The sequence below is a fragment of the Gadus morhua genome, chromosome 11, assembly GCF_902167405.1.
Source record: "Gadus morhua chromosome 11, gadMor3.0, whole genome shotgun sequence".
NCBI lineage: Eukaryota > Metazoa > Chordata > Actinopteri > Gadiformes > Gadidae > Gadus > Gadus morhua.
The window spans coordinates 18,277,517-18,298,992 of NC_044058.1; the positions used below are offsets into that span (position 1 = coordinate 18,277,517).

Sequence of the window (21,476 nt, forward strand, 5' to 3'; positions counted from 1 at the left end):
GGTAGAGAGAGATAGAATGGAGAGGAGGCATTGAAGATTGAGGAGATAGATTTCTCGTGCAGTTTGTTGATGAGCCGACAAGCACATGCCACTAGCCTGACATTGGGAACGTGTTAAATAAAGAGTGTGTAAGACAGAGAAATATACAGTGTGTTAAGGTAGGAGTGTGTTGGTGAGAGAGATGGACAGTGTGTTCAGGAGAGAGTGCGTTGGGGAGAGAGCTGGGCAGTGTGTTAAGGAAGGAGTGTGTTAGCAAGAGTGATAGACGGAGTGCATCAGTGTCTGTGAAGGGGGGGGGGGGATCTGACTCTGCTTGGCTTTCTCATTACCATAAGCTCCCCTTTCTAGCCCTCCAGCTGGTAGTAGGTTGCTCTCGCTCTCTCTCTGGCTCTGTCTGTCTGTTTCTCTCTCGCTATGTGTGTGTCTGTCTGTCTGTCTGTCTGTCTGTCTGTCTGTCTGTCTGTCTGTCTGTCTGCCTCTGTCTGTCTGTCTGTCTGTCTGTCTGTCTGTCTGTCTGTCTGTCTGTCTGCCTCTGTCTGTCTGTCTCTTTCTCGCACTCTATTTCTCTCTCGCTCGCTCGCTCCCTCTTTCTCACTCTCTCACTCACTATTTCTAGGTCTGTCTCTGTCTCTGTCTCTGTCTCGGTTTTCTGTCTTTATCTATGTCTGTCAGTGTATTTCTCTCTTTTTCTGTGCATCTCTCTCTCCCGTTCCGTCCTTGTCTTCCTCTCTCAGTCTCCCCTCTCCCGTGAGCGCAGGGTCACTGGGGGTTGCAGCCTGATTGCGGAGCTATAGATATATATAACGATGGCCCCTGCTGTGAATCGTCTTCAGAACCCACATGAAGTGTTTACTACTAATACAAACAAATGCACAAGCACATTAATATTCATGTTCCCATAACAACTAGCCGGCTGCCCATCGATGTAGCATTTCACTCATGTGCCCATTATTCTCTTGAGATGTTTCATCACATCGCGACCCAGGTCCCAATCTCGCAATAGACAGCCTTCAACAGGAAACAAATGTGTGTGTCTGTGTCAGGGTATCTGTGTGTGTCAGTAGCATCAGGGTTGTGAGCTGATGGTTATTATACTCGTATTGTTTAAGATAAATGCTCGGCCATGATTTAGAACTTTACACTGACCACAACCAACCATCTGCAGTTAGCAGATTTTTCTACCAACCCATTTCCAACACAAACAAAAACTAAGGACCAAATGTAGAAGTGGGGGAGAGCTAGCGTGTCAAACGGAAGGTCAACGTATTGCTCTATCGACAAAAAAAGGAAACGGAAAAACAACGTACATGACTGAGATTTATCTTGGTTATTTATTCATTATTCCGATGTATTTATTATTGATATTATTTTCCTCCTTTCAATTATGCTAATTGGGGACAGCTTTTCCCCTCTCTCCCAGTGTTCTCCCCAACATATGGGCGTCCCTAATGAGCGTCGGCAATGTTGGACTCTCTCACCATTAGTGGGGAGGGGGGAGGGGGGGTGGGTCCTTTTCATGCGTGATGCCGAAACCCACCGCAGTGCTTAGACGTCTGTCTCTACCCTGAGTGAATAAGTGTCAAATAAAGTTCCCAAATTAGTTAAAACTTATGCTAATTGCCATTAAAAAAAACACAGATCTTGAGTTTGAGAGAGAGAGAGAGAGAGAGAGAGAGAGAGAGAGAGAGAGAGAGAGAGAGAGAGAGAGAGAGAGAGAGAGAGAGAGAGAGAGAGAGAGAGAGAGAGAGAGAGAGAGAGAGAGAGAGAGAGAGAGAGAGAGAGAGAGAGAGAGAGAGAGAGAGAGAGAGAGAGAGAGAGACTGAATTACAAAAAGCCGAAATAAGGATAGAAAGGAGAGATAGCAAGGGGGAAAGGAACAGGACCTGGAGATGGAAAGGAAGTTGTCATCCCTGTAATCCAACATCCTTTATTCTCGACTTTTTTCTTCAGACACAGGAGATGGAGCTCACCTCCCCAAGGGTGAATGCTTAGGGCAACAGTTTGCACTACACACACAAACACACACCTTCTCAAGTTCAAAACACACTGTTCATTGTGTTTTGGGCTGATTAAGCTAAACTCAGAAATTGGTGTGTAATTATGTATTTATCGAAAAATATGTATGCAATGACACTTCATCCTGGTAATGCATAACAACATCTTGACATTCACACAGATCCTGTGTTTGTGTGGCCCTGTTTAGCCTCAATGGGCTGCTTACTGTAAACAAGACAGAGGGAGGTGCATGTTTCAAAACACATACACAGAAGAAACCTGAACTGGTGCTGTGACCCTTATTAGTCTTTTTACCCAGGCAGTGTGTTTGTGTAGCGGCCGTCCTCTCCGCCCTACAGTAGCTCCCCCCCCCCGGGCTCCAGGTCTAGCTGTCTGTCTAAGGTCCCAGTGTAGAAAAACTAATATTGAACCTAATAGCCGCGTGCGCCGTTGTCCCGGATTCATTGGGGTTCACCAATGAAGGGGAAGACCGATTGCCCTGGGACAGTAGAAAGTCGCGTCCGTACAGCAAAGCGTTCAAAGCACCGTACCAATCGGGCTGGTGGCTGTAACATGTGATGTATATAAAGACAAGACTTGCATTATAAAATCAAAATCCTCCAGGGTTTGTTATTTGGCACAAGCGTAAAGCCTTGGGCCAATGACAGGCACGTGCCAATGTGGGCTCATGCCTGTCATTGGCACTCACTGTAGTACTGTGACGCCAAGTAAACAAAATCATCACTATGGTTGATTCACTCAGGCGAGTAGCGGTGTGCTTCAGACCTGCTCTTTCTTTCCTCCTATCAAATTTCACTTTTTTTGTTTCGAGTTTACTTTAGTTTATTTTTTTTCTATACCACTGCTGGTTTGTTGTCATCATCAGCTTCCTGCCAAGACAGGATGTCAGCGGGACTCCGCCTCATACAAGCCCTCACCAATGACACGCGCCGGGGGGTCTCCTTGGCAACGATACACTGCCGTTTTATGCCTGACGCTCTGAACACTGGACCCAGTATACACCATCCCCTGGCGGCGGGGAAAAAATGGAAATGAATGTTGCATGGAAAGAAAGGCGGGGAGGGGTGTGTGTGTGTGTGTGTGTGTGTGTGTGTGTGTGTGTGTGTGTGTGTGTGTGTGTGTGTGTGTGTGTGTGTGTGTGTGTGTGTGTGTGTGTGTGTGTGTGTGTGTGTGTGTGTGTGTGAGAGATTGTGTATAAAAGTGTGTGTGAGTGTGTGTGTTTGGCGAGGAACAGGATGCTCCTCAGATTCAGTTCTCGCTGCGTTTGTTTACAGGAGTACAGCAGTAAAGTAGTCATAGTGTAAATACCCTTTGAGTTCTTCTTTGCTTACTGGTCGTGTTCACACCTGGCTTTAACATTCGTCCTGGTGACCTGATCACCAGAGGACGGCACTTCGGTATGTCAGCTCACACCCACAATTCATCCAAACTGACCACTTGTGATTGGATGGTACTTTCTCGTTCTTTATGCAAGCAAACACTGGCTGCTTTTTTGTGGAACTAGGCCCGGAGGGAGGGTTGGGATTCTTTTGGTTGGTTACTTTCAGCATATAGCTTAGCCTTGCTCGTTGCTCCAAATTGCCTACCCTCGCTTTAATTATGTGTCTCAAAACGTTGCCAATAGACAATTCAACATAATAAACATTTTCTTTATAAATGTAGAAAGGAGATTATGAATGCTTATAAGAAAGTGGGCGAAAACCATAATTGGGGCATTCACTGACTAACAACGCTACTTCCCCTTATGCAAAAGCCATCAGTTGAGTTGGCGGTTCTTCCATGCGGCCGAGACCGCCTCCTAATGTGGTCTGAGTGATCGGACCTCAACTAGTCCTCCCATGCGTCTTGGGGGGATTTCACACCTGTACTTGAACGGCCCACTTGTAATGGGATCACCCAAGACGCGTGCTCCGTGTTAATGCCAGGTGTGAACAGAGCCTCCCTGTCTCCCTTAATCAGCCGACAGCGCCCGGGGTGACGTGTGTGCACAGGCCTCGCTGCTGGGTATTGCCACCCCGGTGCTTGGCCGAGGTTACATAAGGCGACATTAAGGGGCGCTCTATTCAGAAGCATTTAAAACTGGCTCTGGGCTGCATCTCTTCCACTCGGCGGTAGGTGGAGGATTTAGTTTTGTTTGTTCAGGAAGTGAATCCATTCATCATGCAGAGGACGCCTGTGCACCAGACCGCTCCAGACGGCCCTGATTGTAATCCTGGATTGCCTTACTGCTAGGTAAATGATATCACAGTTCTGCAGATATATGCCGTGTGTGTGCGTGTGTTGGTGCGTGTGTTGGTGCGTTTGTTTGTGTGTGCGTGTGTGTGTGTGTGTGTGGGGCCATGCGGATAAGCGAGCCTGTCCTCCTCAGTGTCGGTCAGGCTTCACCAGGGAGGTCCTGGGAGTTTTATCACAGCCATGCAGGGCCGAGGTGCTGGCTGCTGCCATGTGGTTCGGTGACAGCTGTTTCTGGCCCCCTCTGCTCCGTCCAACGATGGAGAAGGGGGAAAAAGAACCCTTCATCTCTAATTACTCGCTTTCCCCCCCTCCCTACACCCACCCCTCCAACCCCCCGGCATCCATATTGCTTTCCCAAACACTCTGTAATTGTGTTTGTTCAGAAATCGGTTTGCCCCAATGTCTTCGGGTCCTCCTTTTTTTATGATGACTTTCTGTGTAAGTGTTTAAGCTTGACCTGAGAAATTAGACACAGAACAGATCCATTTATTTTGGGGTGCTTTACCTAAATGTCACATTAACCTTCAGGGCAGCTTGCGCAGCCAGCCGTGCGCGTCTTTGAAAGAGGTTCTCTAAGAAAGGGATAGTTATACAAGCAGTACTCCATTTAGACGTCCAAAAATAAGATAAGACTGTCTCAGAAATCAATAGTGTCCCTGGTCTCCAATTGGGGGGGGGGGGTAACTAACCAGACCGTTGTGGACTCTTATATGATATGTCTGCACCCCCCCCCCCTTCCCATGTCCCTCTATCATTGACTATGTGTTTAGGAGTGATGTTGCATAGTTAGATTTCTGAAAGTGGTGACTTTCTCCCCCGGGAAATGGATAAGAGGGCTGTGTTTGTCAAAGAAAGAAAGATTTTCTCAAAACATGTGTGGAAAGAGATCCCTGGGTGTTTGTGACTTTCAAAATGTCCTTCAGAAAATTGCACAACATGCTTTTTCATGCACCTGCACAACTCATTGGCCGATGGCGATACAGCTGACACATTGTGGATGACCATCCCTGGTTCAAAGGAAGAAGCATAATATCATCAACAACACAAGCAAACAAAATACATACTTTTTAGCCAAAGCCTTGAGGTCAGTTGAATACTCGCTCCTTTTCCTCCATTGATTGTTCGAAGCTGGTCGGGTGTTGAATAAACCTTAATACATTTACCATAATATACATCAGCTTTTATTTTCTTCCTCCCTTTCTTGCCGTTTTCCCGGCTAATGCAAGGCTGCGTTGGGGGATCAAGGCCGTCCCAAACACAACAGTGGAGAATAAGTTGCGGTAGCGTTGCAAAGGAAGCCGTTGCATTATTCATGATGCTACCGGACAAGCTTTAATTAAAATGGCTGATCGGCATTGTGGAGGGAAGAAGGAGGAATGTGTCTCTTTTTCTCCCTCAAACCCACACACACACACACACACACACACACACACACACACACACACACACACACACACCTCCCTTTATCCCATTGTAGGCACAATGCTTGCACCAAAACAAGCCGTGTGATTACTAATGGAGTAGCGCTGGTTTCAGGGGAAGCTATTTCCTGCTAGCCGTGCTAAACCGTCCCGAATGAAATGGAGCGGGGTGCGGCTAACCTCCGTGCTCAGGAGCGTTAACCTTGTCATGTCTTCCCGCCTTTACACCGAACGCTGAGCGCTGCGGTTACATCCAGAGCAGAGCGAGCGAGCGCTGAAGCTCAACTTCTTCCTTTCAGACGGTCGGATCTATTCACAAGCAGACATTTTCTGCATGTGTTGATCATTGCAGGTGTGCATGGTGTTGTGCATACATTAATGTGTGCAGGCTTGTGTGCATGCAAGCGTGTGAGTCGGTGCCGGAGGGGTGGGGGTATGGGTTGGAGCCTCATCAGAGATGCAGCCACACTGAGGGAACCAAGAATTACACACACACACACACGCGCGCGCGCATACATCCGATAGAAGGCATTGCTTGACTCTTCGTGATGGGAGGTGCAGCTGGTTGTTGGCTAACAGGCCCTCCTCTCTGCACTGCAGGGGGTGTGTGTGTGTGTGTGTGTGTGTGTGTGTGTGTGTGTGTGTGTGTGTGTGTGTGTGTGTGTGTGTGTGTGTGTGTGTGTGTGTGTGTGTGTGTGTGTGTGTGTGTGTGTGTGTGCCTGTGTGCATGTTTTGGTGAAGGGAGGGGGGGATGTGCACCTGGGAGACAGCCTTGTAGCAGTGTATTTTTGGAGAAAGGCCGGGAGTGTGCTGGAGCAGGAGGGGGGATTGTCTGAACCCAGCAGGGTGTAGCAGGACCAGGAGGAAGAGAGGCAGCCTCCCCCACCCCCCTTCCGACCACTCTCCTCTTTACTCCCTCCAACTCACACACACACACACACACACACACACACACACACACACACACACACACACACACACACACACACACACACACACTAGCTTCCCTGCCCCTGGGTCTCTAGTCTGAGGTAGGTACATAAGCTATAAGGATGGAGATGTTCAGCCTTGCATCACACTGAAACAGGCCTGGACCCTGGACCCCCCCCCCCCCCCCCCCCCCCCCAAATCAGGTGGTGGGCCGCAGTCTCAGGTCGTGACCTTACTTCACTACACGTAGTGTGATGAGTTTGGACTGATGTGTTTTCCTTAGTTTGGGCCTTTTTTGATGATGTCTGAACTCCAGTCCAGTTAATTGGACCACTATTGCACGTATATCTAATATCAGTATTCAGTCTTTAATGTTTGGTCTTTGATATAGGTCCTAGTCTCGTATAATGTTTATTATTTAGTTGTTCATCTGTGTACATTTCTTTGACTTTGAACTCAAACATGGTGATTAGGGCAAGTCTCCATTATTAGCCTTGTTATTTAGCTAGGCTAACAACGACAGAATTGCTTCTTATCATGACCAGTATCCAGCTTCTCATTGACTTTGAATAAAACACAGATTGGTTTGGATGCTGCTTCTCTACAAGACCTCCATGGAGCCCATCTATTCAGAGTTCAGAACTTTGTGTGTGTGTGCCTGTGGGTGTTTGTGTGTGTGTGTGTGTGTGTGTGTGTGTGTGTGTGTGTGCAATATGCTATGATGAGTAAGGCATCAAATGCCAAAAATGTTCACGCTATTCGTAGATGTTCACTGGCTCTCAGCGTGACGGTTCAGACTGGGTCTAGGGCAGGTTAGAGGCAAGACACACCGCCACATTTATCCTTCAAGCAATGAAAACACAACTAATGAATAATACAGCGAGCTGATAACCAGGCTCCACGTGTGCCCGCGCCACAAACAACTCCCTTCTGGAAAACATTTACATTCTGCAAAAAAGCAAGGTTGTTTTTGGTCGTTATGTGTATGAGGAGCTTGTGGATATTTATGCAAATAAGAAACAAATTTCCAAAGCATATTTCCTCCTCCATCTCCTCCCTTATCCTCCTGTACACACCATGCATAAATTAGTGGCTGATCGTTATACTTACACCAAATAGGCTAATTAATACACTTGACGATAGTGCTCCCCCAGGGGGGGGGGGGTGTGTCTGTGTGTGTGTGTGTGTGTGTGTGTGTGTGTGTGTGTGTGTGTGTGTGTGTGTGTGTGTGTGTGTGTGTGTGTGTGTGTGTGTGTGTGTGTGTATTTATGTGTCTGTGCCTGTTTGTTTGTATTGCTGAGGGGAGAGTGGGATTTGCACCACCGTAAAAAACGACAGGAACTTCAACAACACCTGGTGAGTGCGGACCGAGGATGTAAAATCGAATGGATAAACTAAAACAACTACTGAGACAGGGAAAATAATTACAAATCTGTTGTGGGTGTGTGTGCGTACGCACTCATGCTTGTGTGTGTGCGTACGCACTCAAGCTTGTGTGTGTGTGTGTTGTGCAGCCCTTTACTGTTGCCTACCCTTTTGTAACGGCAAACCCCTTTCCCCCGCCAGCCTCCCTCTGAGATCCACTGAGAACAGCTTGTGTGTCTAACACCAGCACCTCGCCGTATAGCTGCGGGAAGAGTGGTGTCCGTCACTACATCAACGCTGAGCCTAGTGCCGGGGCCCCAGTGTGTAGATGAAACCGTGTGCTGTGCCGTCTGCACGTAGCATTAGCGACACACTGTATGGTCCTTATGTCTTCATTAGCAGTGAGCGAGTGCGTCTGTCCCCGGGGGTGTGGTGGGGAAGCAGAGAGAGGCTGTGGTCAGTCTGTGGCTTTTAAGTGTTAGCTAAGCCCGTCCTGAACTCACCACACTGTTTACAACATAGAGGCACACACACACGCATGCATACATCCACGCACGCACACACACACACACACACACACACACGCACATATCCCTTCCCGACACGTTTACACATGCAAACACAGGCACACACAGACACGGCAAAGACGTGCAAACAAATATAGGTAACATACACAGTCACATACATACACATACTCTAACGTACAAATAAACATATACACATGCATAGTAATTAAACACATATCCCACACACACACACGCACATACAGACACACAAACAGGCGCCAACGGGCAGAAAGCAGATCACACGGGGAGGAACATATTTTAAAACGCACATAAACACACACTCCCATTTGCTCCACTCCCCTCAAAAATCCTAAATGAGTGCTTTCTAGTCATGGCGTCTCTGCGACTCCATTTGAGTGTAATCGCATTAGAAAGGGAACATACCAAAATAGAATGGAGCGTTCCACACAATCTTCCCTCAGAACGCTGTTGTTCCAGGGCCACCACCACAGGTCCTCCAGAGGGGCGGAGCGGGGCCCGGCTTAGGCTGGCTTTTCCTGGCCTGCTGGTGGGAGCTATCAGGAAGCTCTGGAGCATAGTGGGAGGACTAACTTTGATGGAAGGAGTTATAATTATAGATTTAATTATGCCGCTGCATTAGACAAAGTGGAAATAGGCTACTGAATGCTGGAAGTCTGTGTGTGTCTGTGTGTGTGTGTGTGTGTGCTTGTGAGAAGTAATGTCATTTCAGTGATATTTTACATATTGATCTATATTGGATATCGTGTGTATTTCATTCACGGCCAAATCGGCGTGAAATCTCATTAGCAAATTAGAAACCCACGAAAGCATGCGACATACTTAAGAATAGAAACGTGTCGGTGTGTGTGTGACTCATCTGTTTTTATTAAAGGGTGCCAAACATGCCTCTGAAGAGGAAAAGGAACATGTTTTTTCACGCTAGTATATAAAAACAGCATTCTTTTTGTAAGACAGTAAGCCCCCCCCTCCCCCTTCCCCAAACAGTCATCGGACCTACTAGGAAGTTCCCTTGTACTTTTCCAACCGCACAATACGACTCACTATGGCAGAGCTAGCACCGAAGGGCACGTGGCTCTTTATAAATGTACAGAGAGCACACATGTTGCAGCTTCACAACAAAAGGACCCCAACACCTCCAGCTCGGTGGGGGTCAGGGGTGGGCGGGGCTTGATGGTGTCTCAACAACGGGATCTCTGGTGTTACTTTTCAGCCCATGCTAATGCCAGGGTGGCTTTTCCAAACGAGTGTTTTGCAACAGGATACGGTATATGTGTGTCCCACATATGGACTACACCCAGTGGTTTGGTCCGCTCTCTGGACGCTGTGGGCCAGCGTGGTCACCGCGGGACTCACCGCTGCTCTGGGATACAACCTTCCATCACACGGCACAACATCAGGATAGTGTGTGTCTGTGTGTGTGTGTGTGTTTGTGTGTGTGTGTGTGTGTGTGTGTGTGTGTGTGGTGGGGGTGTGTGGGTGTTTTTCTCGTGTGTTTGTGTTTTTCTGGTGTTTGTTGGTGCAGATGGTGTGTGTGTGTTTGTGTGCGTGTGTTTGTATTTTTCATGTTGTATGTTTCTGTGTGTGTTTCTTTGATTGTGTTTTGAGTTTGTGCTCATGTGTGTGTGTGTGTGTGTGTCTATTGTGTGTGCATGTGTGTGTACGCTATGCTCGCAGAGAAGGGAAAACACGCATCGCTGGAGTGTACCTCTAAGTGGACAAGCGGCCTCTTTTGCTCAAGGGCCTTTTTGCTCTCAACACCCGCGTGGAAACAGTTTGCAAAGTCAATTTGGGCCGCAGTTTTAACAAGCCTCTATCAAGTGTTGGCTTTACTTTGTACCTCCGGTTCACTCGTCCGCTCTGCTGAAACACGGCCGTAATGAGCATCACGTGAACGGGCAAATGAGCGCAGGCTATCTGGCGCTGAACTGCTGTATCCGTACGCATGTGTGCTGCTGCTGATTAAATTAGGTTTAATTTGCTCAGAGGGGACGAAGGGGGTTGGAAGGCACGAAACCTTTACATCAGTATTCAACGCTGCCTGAGTGACTATACTGAGGGGAAGAGAAACACTCAATAAAAGAGAAGCAGAAGGATCTGCAGATGAAACGTTCCTCCCTGCGCTCCAGACCTCTGCGGTGCTGATCTTTAAGTTCAGAGTCATTCAGAGTCCGGGTCTGGCTGAGCGCATGAGCCGTTCATCTCGGAGACAGGGAGATTGTGGGTTTTTTTGAGCAGTGACAGGAACACGGGATACATGCGCATGGATTCAAAACAAAAACAAATATTTTATGACATCTCCCTTCAAATAAAGACAAGCTTCTGAAAGTGCAGAGTGTGTTGCAGTCTTCACACCAGTGCTCCAACATTGGATTGGTTTAAACTCATTCAACCTGCATAGAAGTCCAAACCCTTCCAACTCTGAGGGAAGAAAACAAATAATCAATGAGGGCATTCTGGTGATCCATTACAACTCTCACCAGAATCCTCCACAGCAGAACCACTAGGACATTGTGTGTGTGTGTGTGTGTGTGTGTGTGTGTGTGTGTGTGTGTGTGTGTGTGTGTGTGTGTGTGTGTGTGTGTGTGTGTGTGTGTGTGTGTGTGTGTTTCTAGAGTTAGTTTGAGCCTGGACAAGGGGGCTCTGGGCTGGAGGCAGTGGGGGTGCAGCTACACCCTGTCCTCACAGGGGGTGCGTAGGGGGTTTGTTGTGTGCATGTGCACATAGGTGTTGCCCGGGGCAACATAGTGGCAGCCAGTCATCGAGGGGGGGGGGGCTCCGGTTGGCTCTGGTTGGGGTTTAGCATCATTATTATTTTATTTTCACTTGCAGAGGGGGGGAGAGGGGGCGGAGGGGAGGAAAGAGAGGGGTGAGGATAGAAGGGGTGGGGAGTGGGGCCAAGGTGGAGGGGAATGGGGGAGAGGGGGAGGATATAGGGTGGTGGGGGAGTGAGGGGGGGAGGGCGTGGTCCAGGGATCACTGAGCTGTATTCCTGCTCCTCTTGTGCGCTTCATGTGGTGAGCGGGGGAGGAGGAGGAGATGGCTGGAAGGGAGAGGTAGAGATGGCCTGATGGAGGTGAAGCGTGTGTCTCTGTGTGGGTGTTTAACGCGTGAAGGACACAGACATCGGTAAGACATCAGAAGATCAAGACCTTTTTTTCCCGTCCCCAAGGTCACTGCAACACTTTAATGACGGGGTGTAGCGCCGACAGATACTGATGGAGCTGTGTGGTCACTGCGAGGCCAGTTGTGTTTACTATTCTGAATTGGCTTGTGTGCGTGTTACAGTGGGGTTGCTTTTTCAGTGAGGCACTGAACCAACTCCTCGCTAGCCCGAGCGTTCCTCGCGATGGTCGCTGGAAGCCAGGCATTTTCTGCCGAAGATAAATATACAACAATTTCACTCTGCTAGCCACGGCGGCCTATTGTGATGAGGGGAGACACACACACACACATACACACGCACATGTACACATTCACGTACACATACATGTACACATACACATACACACACGCGCACACACACACACAAACATATCCAGACACACGCACGCGTCCCGTGAGCCGGCTTCCGAGGCTCTCGTGAGAATGACGGTGAAGTTAATAAAGCCTTCTGCCTTCTGTGGCTTTGGCAGAACTCCTAGCTGCCGCAAAAGAGCTCACTCGCCTCAAATAAAACCTACATAGGCACACACTCACACACACACACACACACACACACACACACACACACACACACACACACACACACACACACACACACACACACACACCAGGCCTGTCATGGAGCCCAGTTTCCAAACGTCTCTGCCCCCTCTGCTTCTCTTTCCAACGTCTTCTGTAGTGAGAGACCTGGCAAGAGGCCGGGTAGTTTTTTTTTTAGTGAAGTATCTGAATGTTTGTAATACAGTAGGGACCACCCATTCTGAGAAGACATTAGGCAGATAACATCTACAAGATCGACATTACAATATGGAACAATACGATAGCATCATGGTATCACAGCATCGTAACTCTAGGTGTGTTTTTGACAAAGCTGACAAGGGCATATCAAGGTATCAGTTTAAGTTTCTTTTTTTTCTTTGTGTAAGCATCATGCTCATATCAATTGACTTGGCAGCAGACTTTGTTTTTTTAAACATCATTAATGCACCCATCCAGGGACACAACTGTCATGAACCCCTGAACTGTTGAGACGACTTGGACGGTTTGTTAACGGTCAGGGTGGAAAACTAGTGAGATTTGGACCCTCTTAGCCTGACCCTGTTGGAGGTGTGAATGGGGATCCAACAGTCTTATGTAGTCTGTGTGGCCCCAGCCCTACCCGGTTCAAACCCGGCCACTGGGCTCTCGCTGTCTTGCTGCGGACGGCGTGCAGTGGGATAAATCAACACGTCTCAACAGTCTTCGTAGCGCTGTCGGTTTCAGCACGGCCCGCCATCTCATCTCCAGATCAAAGCCCCCCAAAGAAAGAAAAAACAAAAAGCCAAACCATCTCGGGTTTATTTCCCTGTGAGAGTCTCCATGGATAAAAAAGAAACAAGTATCTATTTGCATGTCGCATTATCCACACTCTGAAGCTCTCCTTCTTGTTCCTCATCCTCGCCCCAGAGCCTCTCAAACACCTGGATCCACAACACCTGCTTTGAGTTGCCGCCACGCTTCAGTGCCTTACGTTTCCCCCCCCCCGAGCGTCGCGATGACGTGACGTGGCCGGGGGAATAAGAGAAAAAAGTGAAGTGCTTTGTTATTCCAAGATGTCTACTACATACAGTGTAGTCTGATGGTGGGGCACATCCACGTTGATATATTACCGTGGTTCCAGCAGAGGTTGATGAAGAGGGGGAGAGCTTTGCTCCGGGGTTGGCATGTCAGTTTAGATAGCCAAGACTCATGTGGGGAGAGGAAGAGAGAGCTGGGCTGGAAAATAAAACACCAGGCTGAGAAAAGGATCCCAATCTCACTCATTTCCCGTTTTCTTTTTTTTCTCTTTTTCCTAAAACTCTCGCTCCGTCTCGTACACATTGTCCTGATTAAAATGAAGGGCGTTTTTTGTTCTTTTCTCCCGTTGTCTAAACTTGTCCCTGGTTGCCAACACACTGGTGTGATTGAAGAGAATCTCTCGATGTATTGATCTCTTTTCTCCTCCTCCTACTCCTTCAAGCTCTATTGTGGCGTTCCTCCACGTCCCCCTCTTCCCTCGCTCTTCCCCTGTCCGAACGCTCTTTTCACGACCTTCACTAAACCCTGCGGTGGCTGATGGGCGAGCTGACTCCATGCACAAAAGTGGATGAATAAGAAGAAAAATATTGATTTAGAAGAATAAATGTCCGATAACAACCCACAGACTGGAGGTGAGGTGGCATGAGAGGGCGGAGGGGGAGAATCATCAGAGATCGGGTAAAGGTTTCCTCACCCAGGGAGTGACATCGCTCTGCCAGCTGCCCCGCATGGCTTTCCGTCTCCATCTGCGCTTCGGGAATCCCATTAGGGTAGGACGTGACGGTGATGCGCTAAAGTGCCCTTGGCTCCTAACGTCACACACGCCAATCAAAACCCTGTGACGTCGTATCATCCGTACTGTCGCATGGTCGAACCAGAGGAGGATGATGAGGGAGGAAGTGTGTGTGTGAGTGGAAGTGTGTGTGTGCATGCGTGTGTGCATGGCTCTGCGTGTATGTTGGAGGGCGCGTTTGTGTTTTGCGTGACAGAGATGGAGGAGATAAGCGATGAGATGTATCTACAGCGGCGCTGACTACACTGGGGCATTTTGCATGAAGGATGGAGAACTGGATAGGCGCCGATCTTGGAGATAAGGGATGAATGGACGGACGTTGGCTGTCCTGAAGCCAAGCATATATACGACCCAGTATAAAGGGCACTCTGCGATGCAGTGTGTAGGATTTAGTTTATTTATGCATGTTCAATCCAATGTGTTTGCGTGTGTCGAAGGAGGATTTCTGTTAGCATGAAGTAATGTGTATAACGCAGGAAAGGACTTGTTTGTGTCTCTTTGTTTGTACGTCCATGGTCATTCACTCCAGATCAGTTGCGTTCTCTTATCTCAACGAGTCGCACATTAGCGAAAGAATAAAATAGTTATTCTTACACACTATAAAGTACAACAGACCCTACCAGCACCGTGGAGCAGCGGCTCACATTACAATGCGGTAACCCTTATTCAAAGCTTTGTTAAGCTTTTTTTGTTCTTCTCTGCTCGGCTCAGCCGAACCAGTGACCGGATTTACGATGTTTCAAGCACCAAGTTATGCGGCCGTGAAGCTTTGTAGAAGCCGACTTATCCTCCCCCACACACACACACACACACACACACACACACACACACACACACACACACACGTGTGGCTAAGGCTAAATGTGCAGCTGTCGTTACGCAGTCTCATGCTTCCATGCATGCAAGCACACACACGAACATGCAGACGTGTTGTTGTTCCCCTCTGTCTTTGTTTTCTCTCGGGTCGGTCCGGCTGGCTCGAGGTGCGGGTGCTGGTTCCAGTTTGCACGACCCTCAGAAGCTTGCGTGTGAAGGCCTAAAGTCGCGAGCACCCAACTAAATGAACTCTCCCATCTGAACCGTGCCAGTGTGTGGGTCAGCGGGCCGATGCACCTATGGAATTCTCGAGGCCTGGAGGGTTGGGGGAGGATTTGCCGGTCTTGGCAATCGGCTGTTCTGGGTGTTCTGGATGTTTCTGAATCGCCCGAGTCCCCCTACTGTTTTTCCCTTCCCCCCCTCGCTTGCCTCTTTTCCCCAGTTGTCCTTCGTGTTTTGCCGAGTGCAGTTGTGTTGCTCTGGGGGTTCTATGCCTCTCTGTGTCGGTAGAGCCCGGATGGACGGAGGGGCGGGGGGGAGGAGGAGGGTGGGCTACTGGAGTTATTCTTGGCAAGCTGGGATTTATGCGCTGTTCTCATTGTTATGGTTGGGGGAGAAGGGCTTTCTGTTCTCACTCTAGAGACTCTCCAAATAATTGGTGGGGTGTGGTCCGTTGTTGTGGTGTGGCCCGGTGTTGTGGTTGGGCAGCTAAGTAAACGTGTGCGATGTAAACGGTCTTCTGTAAGTGTCTGTAACTAAGCAAAAGCAAGACACTTAATGTTTTGCTTAATGTCCCACTAAACGTGGGATAATATCCGGGCCTGCAGTTTCTGATTTTACAGGCCGAGAAGACTCATTGCATTCGTATGTACCTTCTGTCTGTGGAAACTGCTGAGAAAGGTGTGTGATAGTGTGTGTGTGTGTATGTGTGTGATTTGATTTGATGAAAGACTTAATTCTGTCAGTAATCGCAGAGTCGCCGAGAAACACTAGAGCGGAGTCGGCGGTCGCCATGGTGATTTCAGTGTAGAGCCGTGGTTCTGACGCTCAACGACTGGAAACTTTGTGAGCCTTGGCGCTCTGTAGCCGGGGAGCGATGGCTTTCATCCGGAACAGAAATGAACTGCCTCCTGATTAACGAGAGATTAACTTTGGATTCGTCCAAATCAATCCATGGTATTCACCGGCTCCCTCGCTGGTCTGTGTCTCGCACACGGGCAACTGATGTGGGTGTGTGGAGTAACATCCCCCCCACACACAGACACACACTCAACCACATTGCGAGTGGTGAGGCAGCTGACGAAGGAGTCGGGTGCAGTGGGTCGTGGCTAATGGAGGTCTGGCTCACTTCATTACACAGGATCAGACAACACGGGTCGTCCCCTGAGGACCCCGGGATCAAAGAGCATGACCTTTGCACTCTCAAGGCAGTCCATTGCTTCTGAGCTCAGCTCCTTTTTGTTTATGGTTTTCCTTACTCTGAGCGTCGCCAAGAGCACGGCCCTTCATGGTGAGAAGCTACCGGCTAGCAGCAAGTGTTTGTTAAGGAGGCACTTGGAGGTCATCTCCCATGGTTCCAATCCCACAAATGTCATCTGGATAGCAGATCTTCCTCTGTGTGTGTGTGTGTGTGTGTGTGTGTGTGTGTGTGTGTGTGTGTGTGTGTGTGTGTGTGTGTGTGTGTGTGTGTGTGTGTGTGTGTGTGTGTGTGTGTGTGTGTGTGTGTGCGGTCCACCACCCCAGGCCTGCATTAGCAGCTCCACAGGAGGCGGCAGTGAAGCCCTTTGATCTCCTGCTGCACGGGGATGAGTGGTGCTCTCACTGCTGTTCACGTGACCGTGAGTGTGATGAACCTGTGTGTGGAAGTGGGTTTGGGACCTGATCGAATGCAAACAATGAGGATGGAGGTTGTTGTTGTGTGTATGGGGGGGGGGGGGGGGGGGGGGGGGACAAGACAGGGGGACGATGAAGGGTATATCGTGGTCTCTGCCCCCTCCTCCTCCTCCTCCTTCAGGGTTTCTTATTCTCTTCTCCTCTCACGAGTAATAAAGGCCCCTCCCGATGATGTCATCCTGGGTGTGGGTGGGGGTTTCCCTTGTCGTTCTCGCTGATTATACAGAAGTGAACAGCTGGCCCTGTCGGACAACGCTGCCCTGCCTGCTAAAGCCTCACGCATGAGTCCCACCCACCGGCTCCATCTGGTTCCCAAGTGGAAGGCCACCCCACAGCTCCCTCCCTCACCCCTCCCCCCTGCCCTTCTCTCTTAGCACACACACACACACACACACACACACACACACACACACACACACACACACACACACACACACACACACACAGGGGCGTTCTCAGCCCCCTTTGATTCCCAGGGACAGCGTCACCCTGGAGGATGACCCCAGTGCAGTAGTAGTCACAAGGTGTCGGCTTCCTGCTTCCGTCTTCAGTCCGCGCCGATGTGTGAACTCAGAATCTTTCGTGAGAGAGCGGCGTATTCACCGCGGTGCGTTCAGATCTCCCACGCTGCGTCCACTACAGTGCGCTGAAGACCTGCTGGTCCGGGTGCATTTTACAAAACATTGTGTGGTCATGAATAGTTTGTTAGTAGAACTTTACGCCGGTAACGCATGAACATTTGTGTCCGCTCACGCACAATGGCAGAAATGTGTGTGTTGCGTTTTCTCACTCATTGCGCCACAAAAAGCTGCACATAAAGAAGGCGCCCATCCAAGATTTAGAGATTCCTGGCATACACACAGTCCTACATCCGCTGGGATCCGACTTCCAAAGAACTGGAGGAAAGAGGGGCTGGGGGGCTGGTGGTGGTGGTAGAGAGGAGTACAGAAGGGGAGAAGAGCGAGAGAATATCTTGCAAGGAAGGAAGGAAAGAAAGACAGAAGAGTGGGAGGGAGGGAGGAGAGAGTAGGACCCTTGCAAGGCTGCCATGCATTATTTATCAGCTCAGTACGGTCAGAAGGATTATACTGGGGTGTTTGGGGGGGGGGGGGCTTGTCCAGGTCTGCTGGCCGTGAGCCCTTTGTTCTCCTCTCTCGCGCGTCTCCCTCACCCTCCCTCACTCCCTCACTCCCTCACCTGATCCTCCCTGCTTGCTCACGGTGATATGGGGTGATTATTATTCTCAGTGCAATCTTCTGTCTTTAAAAGAAACTCGTCTGTCTCTCTGCTGTTCTTTGAAATGTCCTGGTGGCGGTTTGGTGTTCTCCTCTCGCCTGTCCGCTGACTCGACTCTTATGTCTCTCTGTCTGTCTGTTTGTCTCTCAGGTGGACGTCCCGGCCAACGAGGGCACAGATTTTCCGATGAAGGATGCAGCTGAATAAGGACACTTCACTTCACTCTCTTTAAGTTATTGTCCTCACAAAAGTGTGTGTGTGCGTGTGCGTGTGGGTGTGTATGTGTATGCGTGAGAGCTCGGGAGTGTACATATGTGAGTGCATGTGAGAGTATTTTGATGGTAGCTAAGATTTCAGGCTATCATTTGCAATTTTTTTGTTTACTTTTTATAAGGTGATGATCACACATATAATACCATTGTCACAATATCAACGAAAGGACTTCACTGTTGCTATATATTGTGATTTGTGTTTGTTACTAGCTACCTATTTAAGAATGTATATTTCTATGTACAATATACTCATCTAGAAAAATATTTAATGGACAATTTTAATATGCCTACATCTTCCCACCAACGCTCCAGTTCATGCCAAGACACAAAACAAGGACACACATGCAATGAAAAACGAACAAAAAGAATGCAGAACGATTCAGAAAAATAATCAAACGGCAATATTTTAAGATACTCTTCTTCTCTACACCTTATCAGGTTGAGGGTGCAATTACTGTAACTGCACACAATAATGGTATTCAAACGGCAATTATTAATATGACGCAGATATTTTGTGTTGTGTTGTTTTCTGAGAAGCCAACCGGTTGAAAGACATGGATGCCACCACAACAATGTTGTTGTTTTTCTTACAATTTGAGCTGCAATATCATGACCGGTGAAGACCAACCCAGAAGTCTGTGTTCTTGCCTATGTGCTTGTTTGTGTGTCGGCGTGCGTGCGTGTGTGTGTGTGCGTGCGTGCGGCGTGCGTGCGTGCGGGTCTGTTTGTGTATTGAACATGGGCAATATCTAAGCACTGGTGCTTCCATGCATGAGCTAATCTATGTGAGAGTTTCTAAACAAAGGCAATAGAGTCAGTGTCTCGTTCCATCTTAACTTCGACAATCCCTGGTTAAGCTCCTTCTGTTCCCTATCAAAGATCGTGATGTGTATTTTACCAGACATGAAAACCATGTCTTTGTGAGGAGACCTTCAAAATGTGTGGTTCTCACAATCCAATGATTCTATGTGTTGACATATTTGTTGCTTTTCTTTTTAAAGTAATGAGAAAAGGGTTTGACTGTCAATTAGTCTGGGAGGAGTTGCCTTGGCTGTGTTTTGTGTGAAAATACAATTCCGACTTTGTAATCAATGTGAAATACCATCAAGACCACAGCTTCCATTCATTAATGAATTTGAGACGTACTGAAACCACACCTTCATGGCTCTGCACTGTCAGCCAGCAAAGGCAGCAAGCGTAAACCATGAACCACTAAACACTGTGGATCGCTAGCGGGAGGACTGTTGTTCTGAAAGAGTTCACATGACCTTCAACACACAGACACAACTCACACACATCCACAATACAGAGTACACACATCCGTAGAAGCTACACAGACAAAATTCAAAGAACAGCCACACCATGTTTCCCTGGTTGATATTTCCCCCTTTTTGCAATCATGAAAAAAGTCTCTTTAAGATGTGCTCCGCTGTTTGGGAGACTGTGTCTCAGCTTTAATATCCATGTCATCATTCCAAATGATGGCTATCACACAAAAAAATAGACTAAAAAGGTAATACTTCGTCCCTCTAAAGTTTTGAGAATGCACTTTTAAAAAATATATATAGATCTATTTGCCCTACATTCCAGCATATAAGATTACTTTACTACGCCTGCATTGACCTTAATTATATACCCTGCTTTGCCTGAATGCGCAAAAAAATCAGCCTTCAAATGTAAATATGATCCCGCGGTTTTGAATCTTTACTACAAATAGATGGGACACAGAATTGTAAACTTGAAAGTTATCTCACAGCTGTTTGGGGGTTGTCCTCCCCGGCAATGTGGGTGTGAGCAGTTAAAGAGGAATAGGATCAAATGGGGAGGCTCCGATCGCTAGGATGGCAAAAAAAAAAGCGAGAAAACAGTAGAGGGTAAATATTGAGCTGCATGTTCCGATAGCTTTTAGTTGTCGCTGGTTGTGTTAGCAGCTCAATGATTATTTTTGATAACTCCTCCTCGTTGCACACGTTTTCTGAGTAGCAGATCTTTTTTTTAGTTTTGTTTTGGTCCACCCCTGAGTACACTAGTGCTCCACACCAGAACGATACAGCCCACAGTGTGAAATTAAAACATATGTGTGTTTGACTTCAACGAGGGGCCATGTTCACACGACCACAGCGCCGTTTGAATCCAATATCTTGTTTTGTCAATAATGATAAACACATTAGTCTATGAAGGGTGGTCTAGAGGGGGGGGGGGGGGTTGGAACTATTGCACATATAGCACTGTGACAGTTGAAATTAAAAGCAATTCGGCATTTGTTTTGCCATTCGTTGATAACAATATACTGATGCCGTTTTTAAAGAAAAAGGGAAATAAATGCATTGGATTGAGAAATGTATTGGCTACATTTCAAGTAAAACGTGTAAATATTGTATTTGTATTCTTTGTTACACGCTGTGTTACACTGCGTATGACATGAGGCTTAATAACAACTGTCTTTAGGTATGCATATACGTTTGCATTTGCCCTCTTGGTTTGAAAAAAAGGTTTAATGAACTCCTCACCTTTTGAGTACACTACACACGTTTTCGGGGGCTAATTGTATCGTTTCATCCACGCAGACATAATATAGGCGTTATCCGATCATTGCCGTGCTGAACACTGAAACTGTATTATATGGTTTTTCAAGAAAGCTTCACTTGCATCTTTTTCTTTTTTTTATGTATGCTGCACTGAAAAAATTAAACAATCAATTTCAAAAGTGGTTTGGAAAATAAAGCGTTGCCAGTCACTTCCTAGAGTGAAACGATATAGTCTATAGTAGTATAGCTTCTGCCGCATTATCGGTTACAACCTGTAGGCCTATGTAATATGGTATTATGGAAGATGTAATGTCCTTCTGTAAAATGGTGTTTATTGTTGTTTTACCTGAAATAAAACTTTATTAATGCTTCAAAGTATCTTCAGTGTTGAGTCCCAAGATGTTCCGTCTTGTCCTCTGATGCTTTGTCAGGATATTTGATTGCAAATGACATCCATTTTATGCTGCATAACTCTGAGCATAACTTACTACCTACCATCAATCCCAAATTGACAAATTTTAAAATCCAAGAAAAGTTTTGGTGACATACAAAATGATGGATCATTATAATTATAAAGATGTGTCCTAAGGGATATACATATGTCATACTATCAAATGAAAACATAGGAAAAAACGATTCATTTTGCCGACGCAATTGAAAAACATTATGTCCGTACTGGCTGTTGTGCAGAGATTAAAATCCTC

The 21,476-nt window shown here is 47.6% G+C and overlaps 1 protein-coding gene across 3 annotated transcripts in view; it reads left to right on the forward strand.

Annotated features, from left to right (window-relative positions):
- cdk14 (cyclin dependent kinase 14) overlaps positions 1 to 21,150 on the forward strand; it is a 102,437-nt gene extending 81,287 nt beyond the window's left edge. For all 3 annotated transcript variants that reach the window (XM_030371007.1, XM_030371008.1, XM_030371009.1), the window contains one exon: positions 18,123 to 21,150. The gene's annotated coding sequence lies outside the window, so the exon portion shown is untranslated. The remainder of the gene's footprint in view (positions 1 to 18,122) is intronic.
- The last annotated feature ends 326 nt before the right edge of the window (positions 21,151 to 21,476 follow it).